Here is a 13,806-nt window from a genome sequence, read left to right on the forward strand (position 1 = left end):
CTGTCACCGCACTGGGGTGACCTGTGAAACACTGCCATTGCCTAGTATGCCTGGAGTGCCACTGAGCTCCATGTTTTGTGTACCCACACATTGCACCACAGATCCCGTGTACATTCTACACAGCAGGATCCCACTGCAGTGCCATTCATCTCTAGCTTGTCCTAAGGCTCCCATTCTGGTGCCTGGAGCCTGGTGGAAGGCAAACACATTCTTCTCGCCCGTCTAAGTTTAGCAACTTTCTTAAGAATAATCGATTCTTCAAGTTCCACTATAGAAGGTCCCTAGATACCTTCCACTGCTCTTACCAACCCAATCTCCTGTACTTAGGGATTTCTCTGACAGGATGTGGAATTATCACCTGACTACAGTGAAAGATTGATTTTTTTTCTCCACAAAATAAGTAACCTCACATTTGATGATGTCTATAGTGTCTGTGCAGCCATAACGAGGGGTCTGCTGTGCATCATTACCCTACGTGTACCTTTTTAAATTTCCTACTGCACCCCTCCAGGCCACCACTGCCACGCTTGGTTAGTGTAGCTTCTTGGGTGGTGCGACAAGGAGTAGGGCTCCCACATTTGGGGGAAGGGAGCTTTAGCTCATGGTGGGCATATGATGTGCTCCATGGTACTGCCAGTGGAGCTGTGCCACACAACATTTTCACACTGTGCCCTTGTCTTCATGCCTAGTCTTTTGCTCCTGTTTGATCAGACAAATAAATTCAAAGTCTTACAGTCATTTCTAAATAAACTGGCATCCAAGTAACTGTGATAAACTCCGTGCCGTAGGGTAACATGTTATAACAGAACCATATATCATTTGCATTGGAAGAGGGATCACGAGTGCTGGGCCCGCGCTTGATGCCCGTCGTTGCATGTTTTTCTTCATCTTACTAATGAATGGTTCCATTGCAAGACTGCACGGAGAAGGGGACAGTGGGCGGCCGGGTCTAGTCACGCTGGGTTGAAACATAACTGAGCCTTCCAGTTAATTCTTTACTTTTTTGTGGCGTTTTTGCATATGTTGATCACATGTTTCTTTTTTCCCAGTCAGTTCAAGTTAGGGTATTTTTTTTGATGATTCACTGCATCGCAATCAAGTGCTGGCAGCAAGCAGGCTGTCTGAGCAGGAAACAACAACATTTAGGTTATGATTAACCTATGCATTCTCAATAGTCCAACAATGGGTCATACTTATGAAAACTTTCCCTACCCTAACTTGCGAGTGTGCATTTATTTTAGGGTTAAATCCACAGGGCTTTGCCCGGCTGCTTGATGTGCAGATTGAAATGGAAAAATAGTAATTTGAACAGCACATTACAATGTGTAATTTTATTAGTTCTTTGGTTCAACATATCTGTTAGTTTGTTATTCAGTGCACTAAAAACAGGTTACCTGTGTAGGATATTTGCCCTTCCTGCATGAGACCCTGGAATTTTCGGCTTTTGCAGGACCATATATTTTTCCTGGCTGTAGAACTCTGTGCACTTTAGCCCTGCTAACCAGTGATAAAGTACCGGTGCTCCCCTTTTAATATGGTGAAATTGGCTACCCCAATACGGTACATTTATCATACATGTAAGTCCATATTATATAGTACAATGTGAACCCAGGGCCCGTAAGTTAAATATCAGTAGTGGACGGCAGCACCTATTGTGCCACCCACTACAGTAAAAGTGCAAACATGACTGCAGGCCTACCATTTGTAGCTTCGCTGTTGCAGTTTTGAACTGCAAAGTTGACCTGTCAACATAACCCTTTATGACATGTCAATACCTTCCTTTCAAATACGTACAAGCCACCTTTATCTAGGCCTTATTGCCCATAAGGCACAATGCATGGTATTTAAAAGTAGGACATGTAGGAATTTAATGTTAAACATGTCCTTACAGTGAAACGGCCACAAAAGCTATTTTCACTGTAGCAAGACTGACTGTTCCATAGGAAAACATGGGGTTACTTTATGGCCCCCAAGCACAATATTGCAGCATTAAAGATGCCCCTGAGTGGCTCCCCAGTGAAGATTTGACAAGGAGAAGGCTGCTGCAGTGGTTGTCTGCCCTGCGACCTGATCCCTAAGCCCTAGCACGATAAAAGTCTCCGGCTCCCCGTAACACCTGACTGGCTGGAAAGTCTTCTGAAGTGAGGCGGAGTGGTGGGGGGGACTCGACATTATTGCTACATGGCACCAGGGACTGTTCCTGAGGGCAGCTTCAGCCGGAGACTGAGGGGTTGGGAGTGTCCTTGCCAACCTTCAGTTAGGAGTGGGAAAAGACCAGCAATGTGGCAAGCTAAGCTGAGTGGCGGTGCTGGAGAATGTCAATGGTCCCACTTATCTTATGTGGCACAAAGACCTACGGCGTGGCCAATCAATTGAACCCCCCCACAGAGACGATGTTACACAGCCAAAGTAGACTTAAACCGGGAAAGGCAGGCTGGGGAAGGTCCCTTGGTCTATGGGAATTGGGCTGCGTCTATCTCCATCGGAGGCCTGATCCCCAGGTGGCGGATTACGGCAGGGCTGGGGCCCAAAGGGTTGCATCATATCTGGTGGAGCACTGGACTAGCACAGGGAGGCCTGCGCGGTGCACACCTCTTGGAGGCTGGGTCCTGCCCAGGGTATGCAAGCTCTCCTTCCCTTGCCAGATCATCCATGGGCGGATAACGTGATCTCGTGAGACTTCAAGAAGAGGACCCCCAGAAGTTGTAGCCGGGCCTCTCCACCACCCCTCAATACTAACTGTGCTACTCCACAGACACACACTCTATATTTTGGAGGGATTTGGATCCTACCCTCCCAGCTGCTTGTGTTGCTTGTACTTAACCAAGGGATCAGATAAACAAGCTGACTGGGGCCCCGATCTTAAGAGTATATCGTCAGTGATTTGACACTCGCCAGCCCATGGCAGAGTGTGGGGTCTATTTGGACTGGGAGAAGAGTGTGGGGAGGTATCAGCCATTAACTTGACAGAAGAACTAGTGGTGTTCACCCCCTGAGCTGTGGTGGGAAGAGTGGTTTTGGGGCTCCAGTGAGAGATGCTCGACTGTGCCCTCGGAGGCGAACAGTGCCCTTTGAACCTCGAGAGGACTCCAGGAAATAAAGGACCTGCAGGCCAATGCTTGAGTGGCACTCCATAATCTAAGAGCCATGTCCGGTGAGCGACCTGCTTCTTGTATTACTGGCCTAGCAAAATTGAGGGTGGCTGTTTTCCTGGACCGGTGAGACATGGAGGGCACAAGAGTTCATCTGGGAAAGGAGCATAATATGTCCCCCACCTCACAAGCACAAAGATCAATAAAGTCACTGCCCTAACATCTGGACTCCCATGGTCCCCTAACGATGGTGGTCTGTGTCAGTGCCTCTCTGCCTGTACCAAAACAAGTGCCATCCTACAAGCTATCCAAGCCTCTAGAGTGGTAAAGAGACCAAGACTGGAGAAGTGGACTTAGATGTCTCCATGCTCCACCAGGACATGCGAAATGTGGCGGACAGATTTGGGAAAGTCAAAGGATGTATGTCTGAATTGGAGAATAAAGTCCAAACACTCAAAACCACAGTATCGTGGCTCGTGGTGTTGAACAAAATCCTAGTCCACCGTAAACAGGGCACAAATGAGCAATCTCCACTTCATAGGCTTCCTTGAAGATGCAGAAGGCTTAGATTTAAATGAGTTTCTAGCATCCTGGATAACCTCATGGATGCCTGTTTGGGATCTGTTGACATATAGATCCCTGGTGCAAAGATCACCTAGAGTGACCCACTCACCGCCTTATGATTGCTAAAATATTGAATTATAGAGACAGAGATGTGATCATCGGGGTTGCCCGGGTTGCCAAAACACTGCAGTTCCAATCAAGGGCATTATGATGTTCATGTTCATGTGCAACAGTAAAGAAAGCCCTTCAATGCTGTCAAACAGTAACTCCGAGCTAGGAAACTCAAATAAATTATTATATACCCAGCAAGGCTCAAAGTGCTCTTGGACTCAAAATCCTTCTTTTTTGACTCTCCTGAATCTGCCCGGGACTGGTCAACAGAACAGAGAACCCTCAAATACAATACGATACCACCAATGGAATCACTCAGGCGGATCCCAAGTCACCACTGAGCTGTATAGAGAGTAAATAGGAGAGATGCAGAAGGTCTCATGAAAGCAGAGTGGTGCAAATCGGGGATCTCCAGACTCCTCGGAAGCCGAGGATAGCTGCCAGGGAAGAGACTGATTCCAGGGATCGAGCCTAATGCACAGATCACCATCGGCCCAAAGTTCCTAAATCGAAGGGGATAATGCTCATAGTGACTTTATGGCAAAGCTCCCTGGGGGTGAGCCCTGGGCTTAATCCTTATGTGTAGGGATACAGGTAGGGCTACCTCTACTTATTTTACCCCTACTACTTATCAAGACAGCAAAAATGTATCTCAACACAATTTTTGGCTCCAAAGGGGGTAATTCATATTGCACTGAATTTTTACTTAATTTAGCATTATTGTTGGAGTTAGAATTATGCATACTTTTCCACTAATTATCTGGAATGTTAATGGGTTAAATAACTGAATTAACAGGGGAGCAGTCTTCAGGTTTCCCAAGTGCCACACACCTGCTGTGCTGATATTGCAGGAGACTCAACTTCTGGGCAATAAATCCTCCTTTCTTGATAGAATTGGCTATGATAGAGGTTACTATGTGGGACATAGCAAGAGTTGCAGCTGGGCAGCAATTCTAACACATAAAAGCTTCCCACTTAGCAGCTCCTGGTGTCTGCTCCCCCTCACTGCCCTTGCTGCCACTGATTGTCGCTGCCAGTATTCTGTTCATGTACATTTTGGTATTTAGTAGTTGTCTTTATATCTATTTTATTTGGATATTTGGTTCCTTGCTTAATTTCTGTTTTTGTTCCTTGATTTGCGTGCATGTTTCCCGCTGTTTCTCCTTCCTGTTGCCCGCCTCCCACCTGCCAGGACATACTTAATCGGGGTTGCAGTTCGACCCCATTAAGCAGGTCCTCAAGTCTGCTCCCCTCGCAGCGCTTGCTGCCACTGATTTTCGCTGCCGGTATTCTGCTTGGGTACATTTTGATATTTGATAGTTGCCTTTTCTGTCTATTTTACTTTGATATTTGGTTCCTTGCTTACTTTTTGTTTTTGATCCTTATTTTGCCTGCACGCTTCCTGCCGTTTCTTCCTTCCACTTCCTGCCTACCCTGCCCACGGGCTCCCAGCAAACCTCCCATGACCTAATTAATGAAGGTTGCAGCACGTGCGCACCGCTGGCATGCCAAAGGCAAGCCCATCTACGCCCGTCTGCTCCTGGACTGCGCCCACCTCCAGGAGCCTCTCCTGCCACCCACAAATACTCTGCTGCAGAGCTCTGAGTCCTGGACATCAGACGCCGAACAACTGCTGTATCTCATCTCCACGATCAACGGTAGGACCTTTCATCTCTCGCCACTGCCTCTTCTCATGCCACACCGGTGCAACCCACAACGCTAGAGACACCACAAATATGACTGCTTCCGCCTCGTCAACCGAGACCACAACAGTACAACTTCAGTGAATCCTACTCAATGCACGATCGCTCAGCAAACATGCCACAGAGATCTGGGACACAATCTCATCCCTCACCCCGGACGTCATGTTCCTCACAGAGACCTGGCTGAACCTCGCCTTTGCACCTGTAGTGAGGACATGGGGTTAACTGCGGACATTACAAAGTTAGCATATGCTTGGCTGCCATTTTGCCGCTTTTGCACGCGTTACTAAATGGCACAGTTCTCGTAAATACTCTGCTTGCGCTCTTTCACATGAGAACTGTCTGCCTTACACACATCTAGCTGTACATTCTGCTCCTCGTCTGCACAGCGTGTTCAAGGTCGAAAAACAATGTATGCTGTTGATTCACTTTAGTCAGTCCCACGCCCATAGACATAACATGGAACACAACTGCACTACTGAAACTCGAGTGCTTTTAATATGGCATTACATGCATGAAAGGGCACTTGGAGGAACACATTCCAACTAAGCAGAGCTGTGCTTGTCCAGAGATGTATAAAATCCTTGCATCTAACTTGGAGTTCTGGGATCCCCCTGACAAAGCCTAGAGGTCTTCTATTATTATAAGAAACTAACTCATAGCACGGGGAGGGTGGCAAAGCGCTGTAGTCCTGTTTCCACTGTTATTATAATATGGTTTCCCCTTTTGTGCTATATGGAATTGTAACAATGCTGATTATATTATTCTTATGCATTTTGCTGCTAGCATTGGCTCATGTACTGCATTATCGAGCACGTTAGTTAAAATAAACATTTAAAGCTATACAGGGTCTCTGTTTACTCACATTGTGGACAGGTACGAGTGTTTGAACGAAAGAGTGTTCTTATTCCCGCGATTCCTGAGAGGGTCGAAGTGACATGTTCTAGGATGTCTAATCATTGGTAGCTTCGCCGTAGTACGGAGAACGAATGAGACACTATAGCTAGTCGGATTGGGGTTCTGTGCACCAAAGTGAGTATTTTGGTACACCACTCCACACCGAGGTCCTGGTTTCCTGCACATAGTTCTGTGTATGTGCAGAGTCCCTGTAACACACCGGACATCTCCATCGCCACCCCTGGAGGCTACAAGATAACTCAACTTGTCACCGTCCCTGCCTGAATGGCAGGACACACGCTCAACCTCATTTTCAAGTTGAGCGACAAAGTCTAGTGGAACCACATCTCTCAGCTCACCTGGACAGACCAATACAGTGTCCACTTCACCATCTCAGGACCTACCAACACAGGCACCTTACCCCCCAGCTCCACGCGCTGAAACTGGAAAAAGATTTCAGAAGAAATGGACCTCAGCTCCCACCTTCCAGACACAACATCCAACCCAAAACAGCTGCAAAGAACGTCTTCCAATGGATCACTGAATGAGCCAACACAATCACCCCCACCAAGTCAGTCAAATCCAAAGGACCTGCCAGAAGAGCCAACTGGTTCACCACAGAGTAGAAATCCCCCAAACAAAACTGTGGGCAACTAGAGAGGAAGCAGCGCACTAACAATGAGACAGGAGACCATGCCACCATCAGGACAGACCTCAACCACTACCAACGCCTCATAAAAGATACAAAGAAGAGCACCCTAGTAGACCGCACAGAAGCCAGCACGAACTGCAGCAAGGAACTCTTCACCATCGTGAAAGAGTTCTCCAACCCCACAGCCACCGAGAACAGCATCAACCCCTCCAAAAAATGATGTGACACCCTGGCGGACTTCTTCCACGGCAAGGTCTCTGTAATCTACGAAAACTTCAAACCCAAACCCACCGCTGCCGACAGCATCAGCTTACTCACACCCACGAACACAAACCCCAAACACCTGATCACCCACTGGGACCATTTCACAACTCAAGCTACTATCTTCATCATGAACTCAGGGCACTTGGGTGCACCTACGGAATCCTACCATCACCATGTCTTCAACCTCAGGAGCAACATGATTGACGACAAGCTCAAAAAAGTCCTGAACACCTTCATCAACTCAGCCTTTGCCCGAAGACTGGACGCATGCTGAAGTGAGATCCCTCCTGAAGAAACTATCTGCCGACCTGGCAAAACGAAAAAACTACCAGCCCATCTCCCTGCTCCCCTTTCCAGTGAAGGTTCTTGAGAAGGCAATCAACCAACAACTCACCACCAAACACCTGGAATACATCAACCTCCTGGCCCCTCTCAATCAGGATTTCAAGACAACTGCTCTACAGAGACAGCCCTGATTGCACCAACCAATGACATCAGAGCTCTCCTGGACCGTGGCGAAATGGCAGCCCTCATCCTACTGGACCTGTCAGTGGCCTTTGCACCGTCTCCCACCACATCTTGATCAACAGACTCCACCACATTATAATCCAGGGAGGCACCCTCAAATGGATCACCTCATACCTCACCGGATGAACCCAGAGAATCAGACTCCCACTGTTTAGATCAGAAACCAAGAAGATCATCTGCAACGTCCTTTAAGGATCATCCCTCAGGCCGGCCCTCTTCAACACATACATGACCTCCTTTGCCAGAACCGACAGATCACACAGACTTAACATCCTCTGCTATGCTGACAACACCCAGCTCATCATCTCGCTGTCAAAAGACCCCTCCACCAGCAGAGTTAACTTCCACAGCTGTATGATGAATGTCGCCATCTGGATGAAGGACAACTGCCTCAAGCTCAACACGGACAAGAAGGAAGTCCTCATCTTTAAGAACAACACCTATCCATGGAACAATGCATGGTGCCCTGCGGAACTCTGCCTGTCCTCTGCCCCGACTGACTGAACCCGCAACCTCAGCATCATCTTGGACAGCAAGCTCTATATCAAGAAACAGGTAAATGCAGTCTCATCTGCTTGCTTCCACACCCTTCGCATACTTCACAAGATGTTCAGGTGGCTCCCAGTGAACACCAGAAGGGCCATCATGTAGGGCCCTTGTAACCAGAAGGCTGTACTTGTAGGAATCACCACACGCCTCCTGAAGAAATCACAGACAATACAAAACACAATGACTAGACTCATCCTTGACCTCCCCAGATATACCCACATCGCACCCCACCTCAAGAAGCTACACTGGCTCGTGATCCAGAAGAGATGCCTGCTCAAAATGTTGACCCAGGCATACAAATCTCTGCACAATGAAGGAGCAGCTTACAAACGCCTGACCTTCCACCAACCAACCAACCAACCAGACACCAACGTTCCGCCTCCCTCTTCCTTCACAGACACCCCTCAGATTCGCCAAAGCAATAGTGGAGGAAGCTCTTTCTCACACCAGGCAGCCAAAGCTTGAAATGACCTTCCCTTTCACCTCAGGAACACCCTTCGCTCCAGCAATTCATGAAAGGATTCAAGACCTGGCTGTAAGGAATGAACAGTTCACCATGAAGCAAGCAGCAACTCCAGTGCCTTCAGATTCTCATGGGGGATCTGCAGTACTTTACAAACCCTTAATCAATTAATTGACTGATGGTCTCCTGGACTTTCCATGAATTGCTAGGGAGATGTGTCACAGTAGAAGGGAGGCTGGAAGGAAAGAGATACAATTCTTTAAGTGCCTACATCTGCCTGCAGTTATTGAAAGTCTTACTGGAAACTGGGAAGGGGCTTGAACTGGGATTGCCACAAGGCATCACCATTATGGGTGGGGGGGAGATTTTAATACCACCCTTGTCCACTAAGTGGACTGTATAGGGTCCAAGACAGCTGACCACGAAAGAGATGGGGAATTGGTTGACTGGGTACCGGCTATTGGATTATGCGATGCCTGGCATCTTTGCCACTTGATGGACAGAGTATATACACACCCCCCGCCTTCCCACATGACACTATCAAGTACTGACCTCCTCTTGCTCCCGCCTCTGATGTCTTAAGCACAAAGTCTGCATAGGTTCTATATCCAGAGATTTCAGACCACTTCCTAGTGATGGTCAGACTAGACACCCCTACTGGATAGCTTCACCTGAGTGGCGACTTAACATATGCTGTCTAGTGGACAAGCAGTGTATATAATTCCTGCAGCAAGAACTAAGGGCCTTTTTGGACCTTAACTGTGGTACGGTTGACTAGCCGGGTCCGTTCTGGGGGCTGGGAAAGCCACCAGGCGAGGGACTGTCAAATCCTACATAAGAGTAGGAGAAAGGAAAGAGCCACAACAGATCTCCACACTCGAAAAGAATATCTTGGCCCTTGAGAGCTCATAAAATAACAAAAGTGGGGAGCAGATGGGCCACCTACTGGTGGTTGAACGGGCCTCATTGAGGTAGCTATGTTTTGGCGAGGCTCGCCAATATTGAATTGAATCCACTAAGAGGGCTTATAAGTGGGCAGACAAATCGGGCAAACTACTGTACACGTTGGCGTCCAGAAACACTGACTCTAGAATAATTCACACCCTCACTGATGTGACTGGCAAGTGGGTCTTAATGGCAATAAATACAGCATCTACCTTTGCTGCATACTACCAGGACCTTTATGCTGAGTGTAGACGTTCTGCTAGGGAACATGCCACTACCTTTCTCTCTGATCTCACCTTGCCCCTTCTCTCGGTGCCTGACAGAGAGCACCTGGACCAACCCATCACACCTGCTGAGATACAAGAGGCTTTAAAGGATATGACCCATGGAAAGACCTGATGGCTACCCTGTTGTACAATTGGGCCTTACAGATCCTGGTACTAAATGTTGCCTTAATGGAGGGTGGTAGGATACCGCATTCTGAGCAGAGGTTCCTCTAGTGGGCTGAGACAATATACTGGGGATGTTGTATGGATACCTTTTCCTTGTTCTCGCACAGTGGTTACCAGGGCAGTGTTATCTGGCTGGAGGTCAGCCCTAAGGTAGATGTGCTGGGATCATTGAATAACCCTGGAAACCCCACTGTCATGTGGAGGGTGGCTTGACCACTCCATATGGCTCGAGGGGTTTGGTAAATTGGATCTTTTGGGATTTCACAGCAGGGGGATGTGTGTAGCAATCTACTCATATCAAATCTTTGCAAGGCCTTCAATCGACGTTTGAGCTTCATAAGTCCCAGTTCTATAAATACTTACAACTCCAACGCCCCTTAACACACCACCCTATCTCTTGGTCGGAGGGTACCTGAATTCAACCCACTGGAGGCCAAAATTGTGATGCGACCCCTTGTAGAATGTTGAAGAATATGGGTTATTTCATATTTATAAATCCTTATTCATGAACTCTCCTGATCTATTTGCGCCCCTGAAGGAGAGGTGGGAAACATGGATGGGTCCCCCTAAGGACAGTGATTGGAGGGATGCCAGAATGGCCCCACATGAACTAGCCATATCCTCACGGCTGAGACTTATTCAATTGAAATGCCTACATATTTCACACCTCAACCCTAAGAGGTTGTGAGTGAAGAAGATAGCCTTGCCCACCAGTTTCCCCTGCATTAACATTGGGGGAGATTTCTTTCACATGGTATGAAGTTGTCCGCTTATTGCGTGGTAATGGGCTAAAATCTTTAACACCCTTGTACACATACTAGGGAGACCACTAGAGCCCTCACCCCACATTGCACTTCTTGGGAAAAGCAGAGGATATGTGGAGGCGCTGCGGGGAATGTTCCATGGTCAGGATTAGAACCGTGATCACCAAGAGGGAAATTGCTAGTCACTGGAACTCTGCAACACACCCTCCCTTTTCTGAATGGCACATGGCTATGAACTGTTGATTGAAGCAAGAATAACCTATCTACACAGCGTGAAACTGTCATCAAAATCACCACAGAATGTGGGGGAAATGGTGGAGTTACTATGGGCTGAGGACTCTTTGGAGTCATAGTCATTATCTATGCCATACGTTTATGGGCTGATCTATTTCTATGACTACACTATATCTATAGTTTGTACTACACAAAATCAATAAAATTTGGTTATAAAAAAATCCAATTTAGTGAAGTTGGATTTTTGCTAAATGGAAGAGGTACTTTAAGATATTGACCTATATCTTCCTAAACCCCCTGGACGCTCATTTGCATTTGTTATCCCACTGCCAGCCAGTAATTAGCATCTGAATAGGTGCGAATGCATGTGAAATTCCTCCCAGGAGCAAACAACAGGTTGACTGAATGAGCAGAGATGACCCCTATGAACATGAAAGAATATGTGTGTGTGTTTTGGGGGGTGACGGCCGTGAGCGTTCTTTTTCACATCACTGTGTCAAATCGTGCTAGAGTGTCACATGTTGCTCGACAGGTGTGCTTGGCTTTTACATATAACAATCGAAGCGCACCTTAAAGAGACTAGACCTGCTACTGGTAAATGTTAGCTGACACCTGGGCAGGACCATACTTTTGTCCATCCCCCAGGCAGGCAGGCTTCAGTCACAGTGGGACGCATTTTAGCATTGCAGTGTCAAGTCATGTCAAGTCCAGCCCAGGAAGGAAATATCACCCCGACAACACCGCTTACGTGTTAAACAACACGTCAGCCCACTGCCCTCTCCCTTAGCCTTGAAGATGCTGCAAAAACATTGACACTGATGTGCATACCACATCTTACAGCTTAACTGGGTCACCTTTGCATGTCTGTCTCCTTCACAGGCTAGGAGGGGAATCATTACTATGTTCCAAAAAGGGTCTATCAAGAATTAACCCCAGATGAATGTGCAAGTTGCAATGTAATACAGAGTTCCGGGGTGGACAAATTGAGGTACAGCATGGATCCGAGAGTTTACTTGGTCCTGAAGAAAGCCGATGACCCGATGACCCTCTATGGGGCACAAGCAGGCTGAAACATGTTGACCACCTGTTTTGAACACTTATAGGATGTGCAGGACGACCTAATGGTCCTTTTCACATTCCTTTGATTTTTATCCTTGATACTGTTCCTTTTTATGTTTATAAGTAAAGATGTTATTTTAGAAGACAGTAAGCAATTTTAACTCACTTGTTTGTCACAGATCCCATCATGTCTCTTGGGATAGAGACTCAACCTGCTGGTGGAGGAAAGGCGCTATGGTGCTGCGATTTTCTACAAGTATGCCAGTGTCCAATGCATAACACTGAGGAAAGTGGTCAGTGAGGGCCTCACTACCATCGAAATGAAGAGACTAGAAAACCAAGAGAATAGTGTGGGACCACTCCCAGTGATTACCCCTAAGTTAAGCATTGGAAGCAGTGTGCATCTCACAAAAAACACTTCTACCTCTACTTTTTGATTCTTTTGATAACTCTGGCATTGCCAGGCATCCACTTCAGAAAATTCCTGGACCTGAGGAAATTCAAAGGAGGACTGAAACTCCTGTCCACGACCTGAGAAGAGCAGTGAAAGGACTGGATTTGTGCTATCTTTTACCCTGCACTTAAGACAAAGAAGGCAACTCCAAATGTGATAAGGCTGACATTCTGTTTAAGATACAGAGACACAACAACCTACAGAGACCTCTTCCTGCAACTGTCTAGCCGACCTAGACTGGACCCTACTGTTTGGCTTTTGTGAGTCTAGAAGTGCCTCCCCTGAGGTCCTGGGGGACTTTAGAAATGTACCTCTGTGGTGGATTTGGACTTAAAGGACTTAAGTTAGAAGGTAAAATCTTTGACCAGGACAAACCTGGTTGTTGTATCCAATCAGTGCTACATTGCAGTCAGTGTAAAACTGTGCCTAGGTCCCAGACTACCATGACCATTGACTAACATTAGGCACTTTATGCGTCTTGGCGCTATTCCTACATAAATTTTAAAAATGTATACCTCCGGTTGCCCATATTGAATTGCTGTCATTTTGGTGTCATTTTGTTTATTAAATTACATTCCATTTTTTCTAATTTGGCTCGGGATTTTTACTTTTTGATTTTTAACTTTATTACGGTTTTGGTACTGGACAAATACTTTACACAGTGCCCTACATGTTATGCCTGTCTGTTATGTACCACAGCTACCAGAGGGTTGAGCTCAGGTTAGTTTAGTGACTTTGAGTGTGCACCCTGACAAGCAAGGGTCGTGAATATTCCTTGAGGTGACTAGCCCCCACCCGAAATAAGAATCCAATATCTTACAACCTGAATCACACTAAAGAGTCCTAAGCAAAGCAGATTGCTAAACTACTTTTAAAGTTATTAATCCTTGACAAAAATGCTATATTTAAGGTCACACTGCCTTTAAAACGTATCACTTTGTTCTGTGATTTTGCTTGAGAGGTCACAAAATAAACCTTTTCCACCCTGTAGGCGGTTTGGTCATAATGCCACTTCAATGCTGTGCAGAAGTCTATGTTATCGCCACAGAAGGCCTGCTGTGTAAAATAAATGAAT

At 46.7% G+C, this 13,806-nt stretch overlaps 1 protein-coding gene across 1 annotated transcript in view; it reads right to left on the reverse strand.

Annotated features, from left to right (window-relative positions):
* The window catches only part of GASK1B (golgi associated kinase 1B), a 157,865-nt gene that overhangs the window by 78,275 nt on the left and 65,784 nt on the right, over positions 1 to 13,806 (reverse strand). The gene's annotated exons all lie outside the window — the stretch shown is intronic.

The sequence above is a fragment of the Triturus cristatus genome, chromosome 2_2 (genome assembly GCF_964204655.1).
Source record: "Triturus cristatus chromosome 2_2, aTriCri1.1, whole genome shotgun sequence".
NCBI lineage: Eukaryota > Metazoa > Chordata > Amphibia > Caudata > Salamandridae > Triturus > Triturus cristatus.